Here is a 6645-nt window from a genome sequence, read left to right on the forward strand (position 1 = left end):
AGATCAAATAATTACGCTTGGGAGCTCCTTGGACCTGCGCCCCCAGCTGTGCACTGAGAAGTCTCAGGGCTCCTGCACCCTGCAGCCACCGACCCAGGCAGAGGTCGGAGGGGGCCACAAGAACAGTCACTCCACCCAGTGGCCCCCTGCCCTTGCTCCCTGGCAAGCCAGGCCACCCCTGCCCCCTTGGAGAACAGAAGGTATGCTGAAAATCTGCCGCCATCTCCCTGTCCTTGGGGCAGGCCCTCTTTAGCTTGGTCCTGGGCCTCAAGCAACTTCCTCTTTGGAAAGGAGCCGGGGAGTACCCTCCCAGCAGCCTGGACCACCTGCACTGGAGGCTGCTCAAATCCCAACCTGCGCTGCAATTTTCAAGACTCAGTATATGCTTGCGTGCCCAGCCTTTGCCTCCGGTCTTCAGCCCCCTCGGTGGTTCCTTCACAGCTGCCTTGTCTGCTAAATGGAGATCAGGGGGTGGCCCTCTAGACTCTTTTGAGTCTGGGTTGGCCTGAGAAGACATCCTGACTCTATGGCTGTCTGTGTGCCTGGCCTTCAGCCTGGCTGCTTGTACCAGCCTGGGATTATTGCTGGAACCTGCATTCCAAGACACCCTTCCTCTCGGGGTCAGCACCCTCTCTGTCTCGTTTCTGTTTCGGCTTAATTGGCTTACTCATTTCAGCTGCGTCTGGTGAGGCTCGCACAGGCCTTCCAAGGCTGCTCCCTCCAGCCCCAGACCTGTCTGGAGCAGAGCCTGCGCTAAGCCCGGTGCTATCTATCCCCCATGGCAGGTGGTTCTAGATGCAGTGTAGACTGGGAGTGACACTCTAGCTTTCCAGCCTCAGGAGCCTCTGGATCACCCTCTGGTTCTCACCCCAGGGCCTTCCTAGTCCCAAGTGGCTACAGCCCACGAGTTCAGCAGCCCTGGCAGCAGAGACCCACTCGGGGCCCTCTTCTTCCCCTGCTGGACTTGGCAGCAGTATGGGAGAGTGGCTTGCTCATGCCCAGCTGCGGCTTCTCAGGGAAGGAGGGTCCAGTGCACACACACCTATTTCTGTCCGCAGAGACCCCAGGCCTTTGCCCAGGCGCCGCACAGCCAGACCAGGAGGGCTGCTCTGGCCTTCTGGCTGCTGGGTCATTCCAGGCAGCTTTCATGCAGTGCTCAGGGCCCAGTTTCAGGGTCGCAGGACTCTGGGGTCTTGGGGAAGCTGAGGCCAGGAGTCTAAGGGGACAGCCCAGACAAAGGGAGGCAGCATTAATCTTCATTTTAGGCCGTTATGGAGTAAACAGTAGAAATATGATCTTGGTAACCGAAAATGAATGCAAATCACACCGTCAGAGTAATAAAGCACCTGAAACCCTGACGCACAAAAGCAACACCATATGTATGAAGACAACCTGCATAAATTATAAATTACATCATAAAAATTGATTGCCTATTTGAACAGTTCAGAAGTGGGGGCCTAAGCTGACTTCGGCCCTGCCCTCCGTGGCTTTGGGGAAAGGTCAAGCAGCAGTGTCGGTGGACAGGCAGGGACTGGAGGGACTGGGCTGAGTCTCCTGGCAGCGCTGGCTGGGGCCTGGCTGGCACAGGGTCCTGGGAGGCACGCAGCACACTTTGCCACCCCAGTCAGCAGGCTCTGCATGGCTGGGGCAGAGAGAGGGTCGGGAAACAGGCCCATGCACTTGGGAGCTGTGGGAGGACCCAGGCTTCTTGGGCTGGGGCGCCAACGGCAATCATGGTTCCGGGGTCCATCCCCAGAGAGCCTGCCCCTTGACCCAGGCCCTCCTGGCAGTGCCTGGTGCTGCTGCCCTGGAACCCGCTCAGATTTTCCAGCTTGAACTCAAAAGTCCCTGTGGGTGCCTCCCTAGGGCCCCTCGGAGTTGGCTCTGTGATAAGCAGGGGTGCGAGTGTGCACGTGCTCGCGGGTGTGCAAGCGCTGGAGTATGTGCGCGTGGGCAGGTGAGAGTGGGAGTGTGTGCTGATGCGATAAAGTCCCTTCCACGTCTAACCCTGCTTTGCCGGCTTTATCTGAGTTCCTAACAGCCAAGGGTCCGACCCCACTGGCAGAGCCAAAAATGCTGCCCCCGGGAACCCAGCAATGAATGGCCCCTGTGCTCCCCACCCCCAGCCTGCCCCTGTGGACTGCCCCCTCTCACAGTGGATCCCTTCCGCGGCGGGAAGCCCCTCCCCCATTCCTTCCCCACTGCCTAGAGGACTCCCGCACCCCCACCTCTCTTGTCTGTGGCCCCCATCGGGCATCCTGCATTCCACTTTTCCCCCACCGCCAGGGTTTGTCCTTTGAGCTCTCCCCACATACCCCCAACGTCCTGCGCGTGGAGCACCCCCTACCTTCTGTCCCTCGGCGGTTCACACTGCCTCCACCCCCACCTGAACCTCAGAGCTCTTCCCGGGTCTGGCCTCTGGGCTGTTCCGGCTCCCCACCCCCGCAGTCCACTGTCAGCACCTTAGCCTCCGCCGCGAGACCCCACTACACACACACACACACACACGCGCGCGCACACACACTTATGGCTCCTCCACCGACTCCCAGCGGCCCCCCGCCCCAGCACACCCACTGAAGGCCGCGGTCGGACACACCCTCCATCCCCTCTCTGGAACCGGCACCGAAGGACGCCAGTGTGCGGCCCAAGCTGCGCCACACGCCGGGGTAACCCAGGCCAGGGTAGCCCAGGGGTTGGCCGCCAGGCTGTGAAAAGGCCCTGGCCCCGCAGGAAGCCGAGACCCCGTGGGCCTCGAGGGAGAGAGGCGGGAGGTCGCGCTGAGGTGCGGCCCTGCCCTCTCGGACACCTGGGAGGCCGTCGGGGGCGCGGCGATCCAGTTCGGGCGACTTTGCTCTCCTGATATTCCCCGAGGCCCGAGGCCGAAACGGAGGGCCGAGACCCGAGGGCCCGCGGCAAAAGCCTGGGGCAGGACCGGACCCGGGAGGCGGACGTCACGCCGGGCACCCACCCTCAAAGCCTTCATCTCTTTATTTCCCCGCCACCGGGTCCCTGGCTGCCTTTGTCATGCCGGTGCGTCTCTGGTGTGGCCGCCGTCATCCTAAAGGGCCGGGCCCCCCAGCTCCAGCCCGGCGGCCTCCTGAATGACAATGGCTGAAATGGGATTACACCGACCTGATCCCATTAAGCCTGCCCGCTAGCGGCCGGCCCCCAGGACCGGGCCCGAGGACACCGATCTCCCTCCCACCCCCGCCTTCTCGCGTTCCCCTTCTCCCCGCCCCCATCCGACTTCCCCGATGCACCTGGCTCGGCGGGGACCGGCAGAGAGCTGAGCGCCATAAGGGTTTGGAAGTGGCCGCCTGACCCCAGGAAGGGAGCGGCGCCCAGGCTCTAAATAACAAAAGCGGAGCCAGGCCAGGCGGAGGAAGGAAAGAAAGGGGCAGACCCCACCCCAGCCTGCGGGCCTCGGAGCTTGTGGAGGTGTGTGCAGTCCAGACCGCCCGAAGGCACGCTCTGTGGTTCTGCCTGGCAGCCTCCGAGGCACCTCTCCCACCGCACCAGCTGGGGACCGCGGTGCTATAGAAACGGGAAAGAGGTGTCTCTGCACCCAGCACCTCACCTGCCCTCTCGTACGGCACAGCCGCCTGGAGGCAGGGTGATGGTCCCTTTCTGCAGACAGAGCAGCCAGACCCAGGCATGGGACCCAGGGCAGGGCCCCACTTGCAGCGGAAGCAGCCTGGATCCCTCCAAAGCCTGACCTCGTCCCCTCCACAAGCCTCGGGTTCTGAGCCAAGGCCACTGGCACTGACTTCTTTCCAGGGTCGGGGTCCAAGGCAGAGGCCCCGGCCTGGGGGGAAGGGCTGAACAATGGACCCTGTCCTGGGAGGGGGAGAGGCAGAGCTTTGACCACCCCTGTTGGTGGATATGGGACGGTGCTGGGGGGCAGCTGCAGATGTTGACTCTTGTTTCAAGGTTTCCTTTTTCTTCTCTTCTCAGCCGAGTTCATCATCTTTATTTGAAGGTGGGTAGGACCTGCAGGAGAGGTGCACAGCTGTGTCAGAGGCCGGAGGGGTGTCTGCTCCCTCCTCGCGGAGGCTCCCCTTAGCTAAGGCGATCAAACCACTCCACCCAGGGGCCCCTGTGCTTCTTCCCCTTTGCTTCTAGGGGAGACAATTGGTTTCTGGGGAGCAGAGTGGTGTAGTGGAGGTGCAGTGCGTGATGACGTCACACCCACACGCTCAGCTCACTCGGGACTAGTGCGCAGCTTCGAGCTCAGACCACCTGACTTTCCATCCTCAGGCGATTAACTCTCCCAGTCTGTTTCCTCCTCAGTACCAGCTGGTCCAATGCAAGCAAAGAGTGCCGTGCTGAGCTGGGCACACAGTGAGCCCCGGTCACCAGCAGTCACCTGGTCACCAGAGCCACAGAGGCTGGCTCTTCTGCTGAAGGCTGAGCAGAAACAAGGCTCCAGGGCAGTCCTTCTGTGTGGCTGGACTTTGGTTACGGTTTGCTGTGCATCTGGTTCAGGTTCTTCCATGACAGCCTCTCTACCTGCTCAACCCAGGTCTGTCTCCACACATTTTAAGGCCATGTCATTCATATCCTTTGTGGAGATGCTTTGGAATTTGTGGTAGCACCCTCTTTACTCACTTAGCAAACAAGCTTCAGGTCCTCCGCTGGTGCCCTCCACTTTAGGAGCTTGCGGTCTGTGGAAGGAGATGGCGCTGAGGGCTGGCGACCATGGTCCCCAGAGATGATTCCATAGGACGGCTACACACCTCAACCCATCTCAGCTCAGTTTTTCCCATAAAACCAGAGAGTCTCCATTATCTTCATGTCCTATCTCATTGGACCTACTTTGATATCTTAGATCCAGAGGTAGAGGTCCCTGGGGGTGACATGGGGTAGAGGCAGGATTCAGACTCTGTCTTATTCTCAGTCCTGGTAGGGGAGGTCTCAATGAAAGTGGTGTCGATTATGAATAATGAACTGTCATTTCAGAAAGGCCTTTTCCATTCCTAGTATTTGCACAATTCCCCCTTTGCATGGGGTCACCCATCTCCCTGCAGAGGTGCCGGGTGGATTAGTTGGAAAGATGGCAGGACCCCAAGCATTGCCAAAACTAAGATAAGAATTTCAGCCCTGCATTGGTCATCATCCTTGGTCAAAGAATCTCCAAGCTGGGTAAGATCCCGCCAGACGAATCATTTGATTTTCCAGTAGCGTGGGGCTCTGTGCCGCCTGGATGCAGAATGTCGACCTTAATGTGATCACTCAGAGCGTTTCTATCACCAAAGCCATCACTTCACACATAGGTATGCATTACTTTTGAACCTTAGGTTATTGATCATTTCAAGTATGTTTATCAATTGTCTTAAAGTGGATTTCCATTTTCTATGACCATAGCTGGAATTTTTCCCCCAATAATTTTCATACTTTTGCATTTTGAAAGCTATAAATTGCCAGAAAAGAATGATAATCGCCCATCTTTAAATGAGAAATTGTTAATTTGGGATTTATAAAGGACTTTCTTTAATGAATAGTAGTGAAGACAGATTTGTCTTCCTGCCTCATTTTGCAAAGTCACATTTGTGAAGTCAGGAGATTTCCATTCTTCCTCTAATTACTGTTTCCCCCCAGCAGGCAGGCCGGCAGCAAAGGAGAGGCCACCAGGACCAGCTGGGTGGACTGAGGTGGTGCTCTTGGTCCTGAGTAGGTGGCAGCCACACAGAGGTTCCAGTTACCCCCACACCACCTACAGGCAGGGCTTTACCACCGGGGCTGTGGGCACTGGCACATGACAAGTCTTTGTGGTGTAGGACTGCCCATGAATGCCAGAGGGGCACCCTGTCATGTGACAGCCAAAAGTGCCCCCGAGGGCAGAACCGTCCCTTGTTAAGTGTCCTGTGCTGGCACTGGGCTAGGCATGAGGGGCAGACAGGTGCCTGTGTGCAGCACATGCCTTTGGGCGTTCAGAGCCCACAAAGAAGACTGGTAGCTCCAGTGTGAGGAGACCAGTGTGCCCTGAGGTTCAAGCAAGGGGCCTCATCCCCAGAGTGTACAAGAAAGGTGCTGAGGGCCAGGGAGCCCTGGGCAGAGGCTGTGGGATGAGCAGGCATCACTCCAGGGAATGACTTTGCAGTGGAGACGCTTTGGGCCCCATGGCCTGCAGTCAACACAGTGGGGTTTTCGTTCAGGCCTCACTCAGACTGGCCACCTGGAGCTCTATGGCCTCTGACCATGGGCTTCCAAGTTCACTGGTTCCTCCCCTCAGAGACCCTCTGGGCTCCAGTAGTCCTGCCTCACTCTGCCTCTGAAGCTCTAGGAGTGATTTTGCCTATTCGAGCTCAGTGATCACAACCAACCAGAGCTGGGGCAGAGGCTGAGGGATCCCGGCCCTGTGGGCACCTGGGCTTCAAGGCACCTCTCCTCTACCAAGGTTGGACAGCACTTACTTGATTCAAGGACCACTTCCTCGGGCTCAGGACCCCTTGGTGTGTCTCAGGGGCATGTGGTCTTTCCTGGGGGTCTGCTTCAGCCACGCAGAGCTCTCGAGGTGGCTGTGCTAACCCCACGGGCCTTTGGAATGCTTTCTCGAGATGAATGAATGAATAGTAGATAATGACAAATTTTAACAAATAATAATAACCCTTCCTCCTCCACACATTAACCAGCCTCAGCCACCTG

Source organism: Sapajus apella, unplaced genomic scaffold (genome assembly GCF_009761245.1).
Source record: "Sapajus apella isolate SASKATOON/1434 unplaced genomic scaffold, GSC_monkey_1.0 scaffold10, whole genome shotgun sequence".
In the NCBI taxonomy this organism is placed as follows: Eukaryota; Metazoa; Chordata; class Mammalia; order Primates; family Cebidae; genus Sapajus; species Sapajus apella.